Source organism: Spodoptera frugiperda, chromosome 31 (genome assembly GCF_023101765.2).
Source record: "Spodoptera frugiperda isolate SF20-4 chromosome 31, AGI-APGP_CSIRO_Sfru_2.0, whole genome shotgun sequence".
In the NCBI taxonomy this organism is placed as follows: domain Eukaryota; kingdom Metazoa; phylum Arthropoda; class Insecta; order Lepidoptera; family Noctuidae; genus Spodoptera; species Spodoptera frugiperda.
In genome coordinates this window covers 214,747-233,664 of record NC_064242.1, presented here as the reverse complement: position 1 = coordinate 233,664, position 18,918 = coordinate 214,747, and the positions used below count along the sequence as shown (strand labels likewise).

At 36.3% G+C, this 18,918-nt stretch overlaps 1 protein-coding gene across 8 annotated transcripts in view; it reads left to right on the top strand.

Moving 5' to 3' along the window:
* The window catches only part of LOC118276434 (syntaxin-binding protein 5), a 208,234-nt gene that overhangs the window by 128,985 nt on the left and 60,331 nt on the right, over positions 1-18,918 (top strand). The gene's annotated exons all lie outside the window — the stretch shown is intronic.

Genomic DNA, 18,918 nt, shown 5'->3' with positions numbered 1-18,918 from the left:
TAATCGAAGTTTTTATAATCTAATTTTCTGCGCTGGCAACCCATCGCCCAATATTACGGCGTCCGAGTAACACACAAAGTGTAGAAAGTTTTAATCAGCCGCCGCGCAGTATAATAAGCTCCTCCTTTGACAAACTATCTTCACAAACTGCCTTATATATCTATCTCATACTTTTTAATATTTCCCAGCAATTTGTCAAAGATAAATAAGCGCGGCTTCTGAAACGTTACCTCAAAAGGATTCTCCTTCAAAGGAATACGTACTCGGTTGTAGAGAAATCTATTTATAACATTTAATCAGACGCAAACACGAGGGTACTTTATTAAAAATGTACGGATCGTAGGACAGGTACGTAGAACCTACATAATATATGTATAGTATAGTATATACGTACTTCGCTTCATCAAATATGATGAGGTCCTAACAGTAGGTATACAAGTACACATATATACAATCTATTTATATCAATAATCAACTTGAAACAACATGTCTGCTTAATATTAAAACGTGATGAATCTTCGTCACTATGAGTCCATTCAGGGTCCCTCTATCAATATACCTTTTTGCATTTATAACCTTAAGCAGATAAGATAACAATTACCATCAACTACAACATAACGCAAATGGGATTGGGTTATCTATCATAACAAAACATTTCTCCACATGTTCATAGATTTATCCATGTTAGTAGTTCCAAAAAGTCAAAGTTTATATCTGAATAACTTACTACTACTCGCTACTGGCAACACTTTGAGTGTGAATACTGGGAACTGTGGAACGAAATGAATAATTAGCGCACTACCTCCGACCGGTGAGCATCAGGCGGACATCAAACGTGGGACTCGTGTTGCTGCTTCCAAGAACTTCGGTCAGCTTCCACGAATGGAATATGGAATGGAAACGTGTTCCAGTTACGGTTGATGTCACTTAGAGATTTAAATTAGTTATGTTGTACCGAGTTAAGTGATTCGTGTTTAAGCTAATGTAATATATTTTAACTGGTTGATTTTTATGAATAACATGTCGATTAAGTATAGTTTTTTGTCCAGAGATTATCTTTTTGTTGCTAAATAAAAATATCTGTGTAGTTATACCTAATCCTGATCTATTCGTCGATTTTCATCCGATCCAATTCAGTCACTATTACGTGAATAAATACCAAACTTTGATAATGTCGTTTTACTAACATTGGTTGGTCTAAGTACTCACCTAAGTAGATACTTAAGTAATTTAATAAGAGCTTTGCTGTTCTCCTAATGAAAACAACCTTTTTATTTAAGTGCTCGCTTAATTTAGGTATTGTTCAGATCTTAGGATTGTCTCAAGCGAGGCTTGGGACAAAAATAGGAGCAATTAGTCTGAAGTAATTACTGTAATGTATAACAACCATCTACTTATGTTATTGCATTAAACTATTACAGTAAAAATGTAGATGTGTAAATACAACTCTAACTAGTTTCGCATAAAATTCAATTTAAAATGAAATAAAACTGTTAGACTAGTGTTCGTGCAGGAGAATGGCTTAGAAATAATATTGTAAGGAGATGTTAAGACGAGAGGAACCAGCTCGTGCTCGTGCTCTGTGATAACACTGCTTTAATGGCGAGTGTGAGGCCCTCGTGGCACAGGGCTGCCTTACTTATACTACTGGGCTAACAATTCAAACTTTCTTTAAATTATGTTCTAATTAATGAATAATTTATAATCTCTATGTTATGCTGTGACTGTGACTACAGATGTAGAGCTAATTGAACTAATGAATAAGTGGTCTAAACTGTAGAACTACACATTTTAATATTAACAATACAATAAAATATTAAAAAATAATCACACTCTCATTCATAAATTTGATGAACTATGTACTTAATTTTCGTTTTTTTCTAGCTAAATTTCTAGAAATAAGTCTGCTATTTGACGTCAAAAACTTATGATGTCATAACGCACTATTTCATACAAAGTTCATAGAAAATATCGTTTTTGACGTTTCGAAAAAAGTATTGAATTTGACTAGTAGGAAAGTAGCCTATTACTGATTTCGATACCGGTAAACTATGGCAACTTTACCGGGCCCTTGGCAACTTTACCATACTATAGGTATTCGGTATAAACTCATTTATCTAAAAATCTACCCACTAGAATTCTGTTTTGTAATAGAAGCATTTTTTAGACATTAAAAGGAAATATTTACTATATTTTGCGTAGACGTAAGACTGCTATTATGCCAGTAATGGCCGTCACAATGTATGCGTGAAAATGAGCTAAAAGTTAGTTGTTCCTAAATTGTGCTTACAGAGCCTTAACTATTTGTCACAGGTGAGTGAAATTTTGATCTTGTATGTATATTATAGTTGGGATTACTGTTGTAATGTCAGCAATTGCTTTTTCTTTAATTTATTGATAAATAATCGCTTCGGTAATGTTGACACAGGTTAGGTAAAGTTGCCACGGCCTGCTTTGTGGCAACTTTACCTACAGTTAGGGTTGGCAATAAATGTTTTTTTCTTGTTTGTGTGTATGTAACCATTTTCGAATACCTAAATTTCACAGCATAATAGTGAATATCCTGGATGATAAGATATAATGTATTTAATAATACCTTTTGTTTTACAGCCAAAATGGCTCCCATGAAACAAAACCGCAGAAAACTCGGAGCTAGACACTATAAAAATTATACGGAAGTGATGTTATAATTAGCTATGGAGATAGTGAAGTCATAAAATTAAAAAGTCAAGGATTAAACATTATTTTGTAGCCTTTTTTACAATTTTAAACATAAATACTTAAAATTTTAGAACTTAATTTAGTTTAAAAGGGAATAATATTTATGTTAGAAATTTGTGTGTGAAACCTAAAGCCATAATAATAACCATAATAATAAACCTTAAACCTAAAGTAAAAATACTTTAGGTTTAAGGTTTATTTTTATTTTTTTTAAATATACATGTCATAAAAAAGTTCCTCCTTTTTTGACAACCCCGAGCGTAACAAATTATTTGTATGTAAATTACGATGAAACCCGTGGCAACTTTCCCTAATGTCTGTGTAGCCGTTATCTTTATAGATTTCCTCATATTGTTTGCATTATAATACGAAGAGGTCCTAGATGAAGCCCTCTGTACCTCAACAACTCTTTAATATGCAATACACGATGAATACGGCGCGTAGGTAAAGTTGCCAAAAATTTGGTATCTTTACCCATGTTGTTTTTTCTTTACTAAAATAAGTGTTTGTATTTAATGACGATTACGGTAAAGTGAGCCAGATAGACTACAATTCTAAATATATAGTTTTGGTTTCTATGCGTCTTATGGTTAAAAATATATTTCGTGTTTTGTTCTAAAATATGGTAAAGTTGCCATGTTTTACGGTACCTTAATTGGCAAACCAGCTAACTCCTTATGAGCAACTTTTTCAGGACACACTTAAAATTCTATCATATTTTTTGTTCATCGATGTTAACATAAAATAAATATTTGACGAAATGCCGAGTTGGCTGGTTTGCCAATCAAGGTATCGATTGGAACATGAGTAATAAGAAATAGTATAAAACTCAACAGTGGTAAATTATATAACAATACAGCATTGCCAGCCCTAGCAGCCGTGGCCGCAAGCACTTGAATTAACATGCATTTTCTAGAATATTCCCTCTCTGTAGAAACGTTCCACGTTGCCTCATTTATGGGAAACTCCAGCCACTAGCGCGAACTGCTTTACATTACGACGCCATGTTATTTCATTATAATTACCTTGTACGAGCAAATACTACAGTATCTGCGATCTATTTAATTAAGAAACTAAGATTAAAATCTTACTCTAGTTTTCTGATCAAAATTTATCTTAAAACGCTTTTGGGAAATACGACCTCATTTTACGCCCGTATAAAGTCCAAATATAGGTACTAAGATTCACAGTGTAAGCACCAGTTTTATCCGTCCTTTTAAAAGTAAAAGATTTTATAGAACACTCGCAAAAAACATCTTCATTTTTTATTATAGAAATATGTTCACGTTGAACAGAAGCTTAATGTAAACTAGATCTAAATATTTTAAGAAGTCGAAAATAACTAAAACTAACAAGCCAGTTTATATTCACCTTTAAACGAGAGCGGGATTTACACTGCGGGACAAAATGAATACACCCCACAATTTTATTTACGAGTCGAATAAATTCGCTTAAGGCAGCCCTCGGATAATGGAATATTTTGTCATTAAGTAGGCCCTGTACCCTGTATATATTCTGGCGTAATTTGTTTATGTCCACGGCTGGGACTCTTTTGTTTTTGTGTAATTAACTGTTACTTCAGAGCTTGTATTTATGTTAGCCAGATTTTAATGTGATGTAGATAGCCGCCGCCGTCGCCGTGTAATGGGTACCTACTGTTACTGTTCAGGAAATTTGTTTCACATGAGATATACAACGTAGGTACTTACATGGGGCAATAAAACTGTGAACTACTTACACGTTATTACAAGTTTAAGTGAGAAAGTTCTTTACATTTCTTGGCTAATTAATGGGTTGTTATTCCTAAATTATAGTGTTGTTTTACAAAACTTATAGTTAGAAGTCATTATACATGTTCAGTAATTAGATACGCGTCTTTTAACACGCAACTGGAAACCGCCATTACACATGGTACACTATGAAAAACAATTGAAACTACAAGTCTTTTCATTTTCTTTTTTCATATTAAAAAAAAAACATTGCCGTGGGGACAATGTTTTTTAACCTAACATTTTAACTAAACTTGCCTAACATGTTCTTCTGAGTCGTGGCTGAGTTTACAAACATACAAGTTCACATACACCTATGTGTAGGTGTTATCACCAAGACCCGAAACAACAATTTGTAAACCACACAAAGAGTCGCTCCGTGCAGGAATCGAACCTGGTACACGTTGCATGGTAGCCAGTTGCCCAGCCACCGCACCAACCGTATAGTAAAGTCAATGTCTACAAGTGAGATTAAAATGCTCAGCACATGTGAATATTATACTCGTGTAACTATTACTGGCCGGCAGTGTAAAGTAGTTCATATAGTTTGCATATTGCTCTACTGTCCCCGCCACAATCGTAAGGTCACACTATTTTAAGCAAACTATTGATTTCACCCCCACGCGAATTTAGATTCTACATGTCGAGATAGAGGGTTTATTTTAAATTGGCGCTTGTTAATTTTTAATTCAGTTGCGGTGCTGTCGATTGGTGAAGGCAATTTCTGTCGCATTTAGTATTTAAATTCGTGTTTTTAGGTATTTTGGGTCAATGTGTGCTAAACCAATTAATGTTTTGGACTGGAATATTTAAACTCGCGTTAAGAGCATTAAAGCATTGTATACAATGGCCATTAAAATAATACATTATTATGTGTCAGCTCATCTTTTTACTTGAAACATCAAACAATATATTTAAATGCTTAAACATAATTACCATACTCATACAGATCCGGAGCTGTGGACCACCTAGCGGGTTACTGAAGCCCCGGCTCAAAAAACAGAAGTAAGAACTGGGTGGTTTTTAGTCAGTAAGAGTCTGACACTCCCTCTCGTCTCGCCCAAGGCGGAAGAAGTCATTGGATGATTTTCCCCTCTCAAAAAAAAACTCATACAGTTATGTATTTATCAAGTTATTAATTAAAAGCTCAACCGTAACATACATACATACGAGAAACAATAAAATTTTTAATCGTAAAATAAACGCAGTGACGCAAACAAATCGTCGCTTTGTGCAAATTAGCGGTGAGCGCGTCTCATTACGGAGTATTTCAGCTTCAGCAGCAAGCCACGTGCAGCCTGCAACCTGCACCTGGTAATTACAGCCCTCGTAGTTTGGGAGCTAGTGACCAATTGGGAGTAGTCTATCATTACTGACTCTTATCGACTGAAATAAAAAATAAAACCTACTTATTACTTGCGAATAGATTAATCGTGTGTATTTATGATATTTTTGATGTTGCTGGTATTAATTGACTGATACTGTTGTTTCATCTAACCAATATTTGTCTGAACTTACAACAAAAATTAACCAATTTACAAAATCAGTAACCTAACTTTAAAAAAGTAATCAAATACAACTTCACGTGTATAACAGTTGTCTATAAATATAACATTTGAAAATAGATCCCTACATTAATTAACGACTACCCTTTATCGACACCTGTATAGGCAGATAATGACATGTTGCGCGGTAATAGTTACCTGGCTCCTAGCCTACACGGCCGGCCAGCGCTTGTAATTTGCATGGAACAGTGAGTGGGCGGGCCTCACGCGACCTCACTCGGGTACCACGCCAACCTGCTAACAAGGTAGGCAGAAACCGGGTACGATGGAAACCTAATGATGTTTCCTTTGCCGAATTTTCGATTTTAAGTGAATACTGCGGGAACATTTTGAAGGGATTAATGAAACAAATTTTAAGAATGGATGTTTTGGAACACAACTTGATTGATTTCTGCAACCTTGTTGATGAGTTACTAAAACGTGGCAAGAACTATGATAAATGGCGAAATCTCATCTTGTATGAAGTTATATCTACATTAGGTCACTAAGCCAACAAATTATTTTCTTATTATTAGAAAACCGTATAATAATCAAGTTTAAATGAGCAAGATATTGAAAATATATTCACATCAATACTAATACAGAACACTACACTTAACAGTTATGATCGCAATAGAAACTAATTTCCAATATCGTGCAATATTACCGTAATGTGTGTTATCAATCGGTTGCCATGGAGATGGGAGAACAATTAGCGCGGAGTAGACAGTAAGCCGATTAATTAGCAGCAGTAATATTGCGGCGCCCGGCGCTGCCTGCACTGTGGCTCGCGGGAATAGTTAGCGGATTATATTCTCTGTTGGAGGAATCAGAGGTAGTTAATGTATATTGTTCATTAATTGGTGATATCGGGGGAGAGATAAACTGGTGGAAATATGAATAGAAAGTAGTTTTAATTGAATTATATTATCTAAGACTAACTACATCACAAGTACGCTAAAAATATGTCTCATGCAATTAAAGACATATTTGATTGATTGCAATGTAACTTATTTAAAAACTCTCTAGACGATTCAAGTTAGATAGAATTTAAATAATTCCAATTCTATTTATTACTGTATCTCCTCCAGACATGTTTACATTATTAACAATACACCTTTCTCCTAGCATTGTTTGCGGTAAACATTTATCTCGTTTTAATGTATCGAGCTTGTGTGACATTGAGTCCTTTGTTCAGCTTCTTCTAAGGTGTACACACTAATGTGTGTCTAGTACAGCGGTTCCCAATCGGTGGCCCGCGAAATGAAAAAAAAATACACATTACAACCCTGTCTAATATAACCACGTTTACAGCTCAGATTCAAACTAATTAAATGAGACCATTGAGAGGAACTACTGATTTCAATAATCCAAAGTCAATATTTTATAAGTGATTGAGAAAATCAGAGTCATCATCTAACTTAACTAGAATTATAAAAGTGCTCCTTGACCAAGAAAAGGTTGGGAACCCCTGGTCTAGTCAGACTTAGGAGCTGGAGTGAGTGTGTCTATCCGTCTATTCGTCTGATATATTTTATACATTCGGCCTGAGTTAATGTTAAATATGCTTTGTTCGGAATACAATAGAAACCTTTGTCTCCTCAGACCTAGATAGTTAATCAACTGTTTACTGAAATAAAATCGGGTTTTTCTTTTATATCTTACTTCTAGAGGATTCTAGAATGTGTTTATTGTCTGGGAATGTTGTTGAATTAAATAGCGCGTACAAATATTGCTGTGTATATTTTTTTCTCTATTGTACCTACTACAGAGATAGAAAACAATGTGAACTATGAATTGAAAAATATCGTAGCATTGAGGTATTTTTTCGTTTTTGTATTCGTAAAAAATTGAGAGCAGTTGCAACTTGTTTGCACTGATCACAGGCGACATGACAGTGTACGTCAGCGACACGGCTGCGTGGCGACAGCGTCACACACGCCGAACAAATGTGGCGAGGTACCTGACATGTGGACAACATGAGCGTTTGTATGTTGCGGTGGAAACACGTGTCTTCTCTGTTATTTAGTTATTTGGTAGTTCTAACATATAATTAGTTAGGTTACAACGATAAAGGTATTACAATAAATGTAATTTTTTGTCGTAACCAGTTTATGTATATTAATCATGTAATGTATGATTTTATTATAACTTTCGTGAGATATACTAAATTAATTATCATGACTAGTTTCAAGCCATGCTAGAGGCGAGTTCCTCGTCAAACAGTAACGTGAGTGAGCCGATAACATAATAATTAATCATGTAATGTATGAATATACTAAGAATTACTAACCTTGAATAAATGTTTACGTTATTGAAATTCGAAAGAAACGTTAGTACATTTGTTAGCGAAGTTGAAATTACCACAACTATGTAGCAATTTGCAGAGCACAATTAATACAATTAAAAAATCATTATGTAGTAATGATTCAGAGCGCTCGGCTCCCGGGCTCGCTGCTTTAAGCCGGCACTACTCTGCTGATGCTGCCTGACACTAATCTCTCAAATGCATAATAAATGTCCGGCGCGGCCACATAATAAAGCTGTCCCGTTGTCCGCACTCCCGGCTTTGTCCCGGGATTATTTTACCGGCGCAGAGACAATGCGCCCGGGACAAGGTCGGTGTAGTGCTGCGCTGCCACAAACATTCCAATTACCATCGGTAGTTGGTACCTCTCAGTTTTATTGTGCAAAGTACACATCTACAGCTAAAACGAAATTCAGATTCACCGGAAATTAATTCCAAGTTCTGTTTGAATTAAACTTTAAGACAAACTGTGTTTGAGTTGCGCTCGCAGTTGTCTGACAAGTCAAATAGTGACGGCTCGCTGTTTACCTGAGTGGCTCCCAAACGTTTTACTTAAATTAACTGCGATTGGAATTTACTCGATTCCGTGACTTAACTACAGATGATGACATCGAAAGAAGATCTATTTTAAATATTCTCTCAAGTTTGTAATAAAAGAACACTTTCTGTGAAATGATCAAATGGAAATTAGAATTTTGTTTTTCGGTCAACTTTTCTTCTCTTCTTCGAATACAGAAGCTCTAATAAAACTATTTCCTGCTACGAATTAAAAACACGGTGTTGTGTTAACTGTACGTTTATTGAAAAACTGTATGTATTTGTTCTCTCATCTCAAAAATGGCGTCGTTAATTTAGTAAACACGATGACACGCCGCGAGGCACGGTCTCACGCCCCGTACACCGCCCTACAGCTGAGCATCTATCTACATACAACCAGGTCGGCGTGTCCTGTTTGTAGGCGCGGATTACGTGGCGGCCCCGGCTCGTTATAAAATTTGTATTTCATTCAGATCACGAGATTGGCTTTGTTTGTCCACCACGTATGTATAAACAAACGCATGATTACACTTTTTAATTATCCCCGGAATTCATTTACTTATGTAACTTTTACGTGAAATTCTGAGAATCCGTATTTTATTTTAATAATATCTTTCATCCAAATTGAATGTCGAAAGTAATTACAATAACCGAGGAGACGCAATCAAAATATTTTATAGACAACTTCATATTTTACCTGAAGCTTTGGAGCTGTGGACCTGTTCCGAATTTTAATATCGTTTTTTCGCAAGAGAAAATATTTTCCCCACGTTGTAGCTAGTCATTTAGTGAAATTGATTTTTGTAAATTAAATCGCAATAAATTTATACAACGAGTATTATACAAATAATATTCTGCCTCTGAAAATTTATAAAAATAAAATGTAATTTGTGTCACCGAAAACAAATTGCGTGCTTTATAATATTATAAACATACGTGATTTGTTATCAAATTGGGAGTGCTTTGAGAACTACACGATTATGTGTAGTGAACAATTCAGTAAAACGTAACTACGTTGCTAATTTCAAATGGAAACGTTCACAATAGCAAAACGAATCCTAATAACGTTTCAATTATGCTTCATTACCTGCCACAGAAAACTAGTTTGTCATACACGACAATAAAGACTATAATACATCTAGCTAGCAGTGCCACTACCTGGTGTAATCATTTAAATTATATTCCATATTACTTTGTGACGGGAATTGCCAGAATTTCAATTTGGTATGTTGTAGGATAGATATTGGGCAGGCAATGTGCCGGCCCAGCGGAGCGCGCTGGTTGCCATGGCGACGGGCAGCCAATTAGCGGCGCCGGCGTCGCGTGAATTTAATATGTGCGTTATGTCGCCGCGACGCGACGCGACACCGGCTGCGGTGTGATGTGCCGGTAATCAAGTCTGTGTGTACGGAACTGAAGTAATGTGATAATTGGAGGCTACGGATGAATCTCTATGCTAATGTAGTGAGCTACATATTATTCAGTAGACTTTTGAGCTTATTACAAAGTTATAAAGTTTCGGGAAAAACATATTAAAATTTTGATGCAGGTATTTGTAAGCAAGAACAATCGGCAAGTCGTGCAGATGAAAAGATCGTCAAAAGTCTATTAAGCACGTAACAAAATTAGATAATCTTCACATAATTGAGTAACCAAACACAATGGCTCGTATCATCAATATCACATTGTTTCCCGCCGCCCAGGTGTGGCGCATTGTGTGGGCAATCACATCAGCTCAGTGGCTCGGAGGCTGCGCCGCGAGATAACGACCAGTGTATTGTGCACTTCATTAGTGATAGTACTCACGTACTAAGTGCCTTCATTAACCGCATCCAGTGATTGAATACATTATTAGTCACAGCTAAGTAATAGTTAAATTAAGTATAACTGCCGTGCTCAGAGTCATTTAATGATTACTTAACGTATTCCTTAGTTACTATTTTGTTCCGAAAACAATTGTTTAGAACTGGTTTAAGTAGCAATTAAATGAGTCTGAGTACGGTGGTAAATCTACAATTGTGATTATTTAGATGTTTAAGTGATTTTAACTAAACCCTAGTTTGAATTATTGATTTAAATTACCTGTATTTTTGGAAGCCATTTTCCAATGGTATGAACATAATCATATGCCATCGAATTTCATTTGCTTAAGTTTAAAACAGCAACCAGCTGATAGAATATAAACACTTGATTTCAGTATGTTAGTGAATCTGTACCTCCCAAAACTCTCGAACTCGACACACAAACTATTTGCAGCACTCGGCACTCCTCCTCATGTAGCTCCCGAGTGGTAGAGGACCAGGCGCATGTCTGGCATGCCGGACACAAGTTAAGCACACCACTACTAACTCCAGCATACTACAAACAAATAGTTGATATTAAGTTGCGTAAAGTATTTCGTGTATTTCAGGAAACATCCGTCCTGAATCTCTGCAACCGTTAACAAAATGAGGGTAATTAAAAAGTGTTTGGTGTTTCAGATTCGAAAACATTTACAAGTACATATACATTTATATTATACTATGCTAACCTGACGATGGATAGAAAACAGAAAAGCTTTTTCATTATTAAACCTGAAACTGTTGATTACAGGATTCTAATTAGTCTTTAATCAACTCTTATGATCCGAATTTCATATTAAAGCCTACGACCAAAAATGACCAAGCAATCACAGCTGTTAATATAAAAGTGGATAGCTTGCTCAATATTATTAAGCCCGTGATTACAAAATTCGGATCGGCCGCAACGTGCTGAAGCCTTAATTATGTTAACCACATGAAATCGAAACCGCAGCACAATTTAATGTACTCGCGTGTACCACACAGAGTACACTGGCCACCGCGGCGCGGGCCACACTCCGCCGGGCGATTCTATAATTTTGTATATTATTTTATTATTATAAGTCTCTGCTTAAATGTTATTATATTGACTCTATTAATATTATAGCTATGAAATCTTTAGGCCAATTTTCTTTGTACTAATTGTTAATGAGATTCGATTACAATAAACGTCACCTGTTGAAGATAGAAAAACATAAAGTTTTAATTCTTGTATCGAAGTCTCGCAGATTATACGATAGCGGTAATTATATCGACTCGCCAGATTTTTCGAAACAAACTTCATTTTCTCTCTTAAAATTTTATCTTCGGACCCAATCTCCGGTAACGTCCAATAGGCTTTTCAATATCAATACAAAATCAGATTATCGAGTCCGCGTTTTAAAGAGAATATAATCGTTTACGTGTATCGGTAAAGTAAACAAGAGCGGACGCGAGCAAATTAATTAAACGGCAAACAGTGGGATCCAATCACAGGGGAGCTGGCGAGTGAACCGAACACTGAGGTGACGTCACACGTGCTGTGTTAATGTGGCAGTGTGTGCGCGGGAGTGGGACGCACTTTATGGTCCAATTTTCACGAGATTTTGCTGATTTTGTATACGCACGTAGGCGTTTACGGACTTATTTTTATTGTACTTTTCTTAATGAAAGTTTTGGGCAACTCCAATTTTAAGAATAATCGATATTTATTTACCTACATTCAGTTTTTCTATTTACATCTGCGTAACCTCAAAACCAGTAAAGTAAACAATAAACCAATATATCCAAAAATGTAATGGTACTCGTGTAGTGTAGACACTTCCCACCTGCGAGCCTGTAACTTGGCACGGCCAGCACTTGTTCCCTTTCTATCCGGCCGCACTCAACAGATGTTTGTTCGCGTGATTTCCCCCAGGAGAGGCGGGGCGGGGTGCGGGGGTGATGCCGCGGAAAAATGACGATATACATGAGTATGCGACTGACCAAGTCGCGAGAACGTGTCTTAATAAGTTTTCACATGATGGAGACATGTCTCAATGCAGGTGTTCTAGAGCATTTAGTAGTTTAGAAGATAAACCAGAGATCGTTTCTTGTTCGTAGATAATGATGCTGCGTAGGCCTTCGTAGGCGTGAACTGCTACGACTTTGCTACGAAACTCTTACAATACGAAATGTGTAGTGTGTTGTGTGTGGGAATAATTATTATGATTTTCATTTAATCCAGAGTAAATGAATATTACATTATGGTCTAGGGTGTCTGTTTAATTTTATCACAGTAGTTGTAAATAAACACACAAGGAATACTACTTCTGTCTAAGTTTTAAAAAATAAATTATAACTTCTTTGAGCAGAGTGAATAAGTTAAGATAATTGATTCAGGCACCACAGCAACAAGGTACGTGACATGTGTACCGACACTAAATACTACATCATTACAGTAACACGACCGATTACATGATTCCTCTTGTATGAACTTGTGTTAATGTGAACAGCGATGTAATGTTAATGTCTAACAGTAACTTCCATATATTTTTAAGTAGCTATGTATATATGTGTGGACTCTCACCCCATGAGCGTCGTTACAGAGAAAGATAGAGGAAAGAGCTTTTTCCTGTCGGCTTAAAACGCCGTTATAGGAAAACTACTATTCCCAAAGGCTTACAAGGTCAAATGACGGAATCCATTCTCTATGTAATCCTATACGCAGGGATTTAAACAATGTGCCATACTGCGTAGCACTCGCGTAGCGCTGTCGTAGCCGTGCTACGAGATTGCTACGAAGGTACTACGAAAGTGTTTAGCTGACAATAAGTACCTACGCACGTATTTCTTTTCTAATATATTGCAAATAAATTGACGTTCCTAAAAGCATTCATACAATCCATCAGGTTTTCAGCGAAATCTATTTTTAGGAAATAAATCCGTCACTTTAATAAATACGTTTCGATTTGGGCACGGCATGTCCGGCAGCACATTTATGACAAATAGTAGCATTATTAGCGAGCGAGCCTCGCCCGCGGCTGCCCGAGGCTTACCTCCGTCCTGTCAGGGGAAATAACTACACGTTCCCTTTTACGATACGCACTGGAATAAGGCTTTTCTTCAGTCACTACAGACGCTGATTGAAGATTAATAATAATAGTTCGCCTAGTTACCGAAATAAGGAAAATGTATTTTCTGAACGTAATATCTGAAATGAAAATACAAAAAGAAACAAACTCATTCAATTACGTTACAGCTGTGTACAACTTAATTGAAGCTGTAGATTTAGATTTAGAAGATTTATGTAATACTCTCAGAATGTCAAACAAAAAGCTCTACCGAAGTATAAAAGTGTTCGCGATATTTTGTTTCATTAAAGTCTAGACTTTTCTAGTCACTTAGAGCTGACATGTCGCTGACAGCGGTCCGGGCTGGAAACTGGCCGCACTAGATAGGAGGAGGGGGGGAGGGGGATACTGTGTGGGATGTTTGATGGACAGTACACACGACGCTATCCCACTATATGTTGTGGAGAACAAACGATCCGCCTCGTCTTTATATATTTTGTTTATTCTTTTATTTGATTGTCCGCGTCTGTCACAGGTGGACACAAAGGTTTATTATCTCTCGGCCCGTGAATATAAAGCCTTCGTCCTGTAATATAAGTCGCTTTGACAACGTTCCTACACGAACCTTTCCATCTCCGACTTTATATTGTTTGCCTAGACGAAACGTTTCAACGAAAGTAATTTCATAAACTTTTCATTGACGAATATAACTTTTATTTTAGTGAAAACATGGAGTCGTCTTTTGTTTTTAGAAACTTCTTCGAACACAAATATCCTCTAGACACCTGGAGTACTATAAATAGTATTAAATAAATGTTGCTGTAAAGGCCGAACGTTATTTAGCGGGAAAAAACAAACACTCGGGAATTGATGCTATAAAAAGGCTGCCCGGTCGTACTCGAAGCACAAAGTTCTAAAACGTTCGGCCTTTACAGCAACATTTATTTAATACTATTTATAGTACTCCAGGTGTCTAGAGGATATCATTAAAACATTTCTCAGATTTCTATAAAAAGTTCTGACAACTTACAAATTCTGATGTTAGGTCTTTTTTATTTACTTCTTACTTAATTTAGTAAATAAAGTAGTAGTATTTGTATTCAGATGACTAAAACTAAATTTCTATGTTATATTTTTATTCTTTTATAGTACCGTACTATTTTATTTCACAAACGATTCCTATTGAAAACAATAACAAAATAGTAATAAATCTTGTCAAAACTACCAATTACACATATGTACATTTTGAAGAGGTAAACACAACACAAAACTGTAATATAACCACACCGATTATTATGGTATTTAGTCGCGTAAATTGAACTGAAATATAAAGCAAGTCCAATAAATCGTCACATGTACCTAATAACGCCTAATATCACTCGGAGCTCGTAAACTCATGATAATAGCAATAATATCAGTGGAAGGAAACGTTCCTCGCTCGCAAATATAATGTTCCCAATAAAACGGCACACAGACAAACATTTGGTGTGTATGGTGACGTCACGCGATGACGTCAAGTTATTTGTCGTCGATGTCACGCGTCGGAATCCTTTCGCGGATAATTTATGATCGTGTGCCATCGCTTAATGAACTCAAATGGTGACAGGTTGTACTTTCGTGTGTATGGTGGGCTTTGGTTGAAAGAAATGGTTTCTAATCATTGGTGGTCATTTACTAAAGTAGTAATAGTATAGTAGTGTAGCGGTTGCTCTGCGATTGTGTTATGTACTAAGATTCATATTCGAATAGTAAGGAGTACTGGTGATTTTCTTGTGATTTTCAAATTTATGTCAGCTATATAAGTTTTTAAACTGACATGGTCACTAACACTATAATTAGAACTTATGACGGGATATTTACCATGTTTATTGAATTTGGTGAGTTTCCGATATTTCGGCACTGTTGCAAGCGCCATGATCACGGATTAACTGGAGTAAATGCGGGTGGGTGTTCACGAGCAGACAAATCGGTCTACCCGCTTTCTCGTTCGTTTCTTGCTGACGTCACTAACACCACTACCATTGTCACTTGTAACTCGGCTTAACTCTCGACACACAAAACTCACTGCGTCCGCTCGCGAACTTTCTTCTTTCTTGGCACTTTTGCGGGTTTTACACAGTTGGAGCATTATGTCAGCTAGTCTAAATTTTATGTCTGTGTGGAGTCTTATTACACCAGGCCCAAACCAGGGTCACATGTGATGTTATAAATAATAGAAATACCAACAACATTATCGTTTTATTGACGACGAAGTACCAATACAAAAGTCCAAATTTTACCCAAATTGAAAAAAACCCAAGAAAGGGTTTTCATACATTAGTTACTATTCCGCAAAATAGTCAGGAGGTATTGGTACTTCGCCGTCGATATCCTCTTTAGCGAAAGGTTTGACAGATGTGCCGTGTGACTCCCACATCTCAGCTAATGGCATGTCTCATGTAACTGCCGCCGAATTACTGCCGTGTGTCGAGCACCAATGTGATTTCTGTGTGTAACAGGGCTCTGGGATATTATAAATATTTATAACTAGCTTCCGCCCGCGACTCCGTCCGCGCGGATGTCGATCTTCGCGTGGAAGTTTTATTTCTCCATTTTGAGTAACTCTGACAATGACATCTTATAAATATCTGTTGGACCCAAATACGGCGAGGCCCATAATAATTAAGGAGATCCCTCTATTGAGCTACTGCTGTTGAGCTCGCGTTCTGTAGAATAAAACTGAAAAATAAGGATTTTTTTCTACGTATTTTTCCAGGATAAAGAGTATCCCATTTTATGCTCAGGATAGTAAGATATAATTATACCAAGTTTCATCGAAATCGAACCATTAGTTTTCATGTGATGCCTGAACATACAGACAGACAAACAGACAAAAAAAAATTTTATCACATATTTAGGTTTGGTATCGATCCAGTAACACCCCTTGCTATTTATTCTTTCAATATTTTCAATGTACAGAATTGAACCTTCTACAGATTTTATTATAATATTTTTGATTTTCCACGACAGTACCGAAGCGCTCGGCCCATACCCAACCAAATGAGTGTAACGAAACCATAGCGCGATCTATTTCGATCCCGACGCCAAAGACAACTCGGATTATTGATCTATACTCCGTTCGGGCATTTTCTTTGTACTAAAAGTTTAATTATATTGATATTATTTTTTTCATACCTTTTTACTATTTATTTACTTTTTTCGATGAATTAAAACAATAACATGAACCGAAGTCGTGTAACGATCGACATAGAATTATCTATACTCCGTTAGAGCATTTTCTTTGTACTAAATGTTTTATTATATTGATATTATTTTTTTCATACCTTTTTACTATTTATTTACTTTTTTTCGATAAATTAAAACAATAACATGAACCGAAGTCGTGTAACGATCGACATAGAATTATTTATAAATAATTTATTTCTTATTTTTATTTTTTGATTTTTGAAATAAAAATATATCTATGTCCTTTCTAAGGTTCTAAACTATATCTGTACCAAATTTCAACCAAATCCGTCAAATAGTTGCGGAGATTAATGGTATGAGCATAGAATGTTCGACGTGATTCTTTAATTTGACATAACTTTTTTATTTATGAACCGATTGACATGAAACAAACACTAAATGTAAATTTAAGCATCCCACAATATATTCGTGAAAACCGCATCCAACTCGGATCAGCCGTTTCTGAGATTAGCGCGCACAGACGAACAGACAAACAGACAAACAGACAAACAGACAAACAGACAAAAAAAAAGTTAATTACATTTTTGGGTTCGACATCGACATAACAATAACCCCTGCTATTTTTTTTATTTTTATTTTCAATGTACAGACAGCACTTTTCTACGATTTTATTATATGTATAGATCATAATTACATATATAATGTGATATATAAAAGTATTTTTACTTAATTTTGTGAAACTAAATTGAACTGCTAACACATCTGATCGTATAAAGAAATATCCCAAAAATCCCTTCTAAAGATATTTTACATACATTCAAGAACACAGCATTCAGCTCACACAAACGTCCATCATATATCTTCGCGAATATATCGCCAGACGAGTTTATCTAGTAAAAATGAGCTCTCAGCGTCCTGGAACCCTATCTATGCGACATGCAATCTGCGGCGCGCACTTAAAGTCGAGAGCCACTGTCGCTGCAACTCGCACCGATCTAAGACTGGAATGTAAGTGAGATGGAACAACTTGGGAGATACCGTCCGACTCCGACTCGTAGTGTCTGCAGACCAAATGAACTTCCTTCAACTTCTTGTAGAAAGTTACAGTTAACTTTAGCTATCGGGAAAGTTAACGAAAGCAGGCGAATTACATATCATTGCATCTAATAGGTATGCTTTTTGCACAAACTGCTCGATATGTTTTAGCTGATACTAATTCCAAGTGCTCCTAACACCGACTGTAAAATATGTTTACGATACAAGAAGCCCATTTTTCATACTTTTCGTGACATATCGTAAATATTCCAAGAAAAGTGCTCTCTAGAAGCGTCCGAGCGAATACAAGTGGTGAGCCACAGATGAGGTAATAAGTAGAGCAATATCGGACACCGCGCGCGAACTAATGTTGTCACATCTAGCTCTCGTGTGTTTATACATCCGTGTTATTGCCCGCCATTATATCCATTGTTTATTTATTGTTACGAGGACCAGATATTCCGCATGAATGCGCCGTTGTTACTTACATCTTACATCTATCTCCTCCAACAAATAACTGATGTTGTAGTATATTTATTTTGTTATCTACATTGGTTTTGTTTCAGATATCTGAATTTATTTATTTTATATTACCTTAACATTTAAATGAATTATTATTGTTGTTGTTTTGTAAGCGAAGAGAAAGTTACCAAAATAACAAATGACGTAGAATGTAGCAGTCCTGTATCTTCCACGCAAATGTTTGTAAAATAGCTCGCATTACACGCAGTACTAGCGAACAGAGTGGAATTAATTAATGAACGTGTGGAGACAAACATTCCTATCTTTGTACAAGTTCACAACACAATTATGTGGTTGTCTTACAAAGCGCCGCATACCCGACATAGCGCACCGGCCACACTGGAGCCGGCGCCGTGACGGCACGCGACGTGACGCTCCACTCAACACACACGAACCTGTTTCACGCTCCGTCTACAGAAACGATCT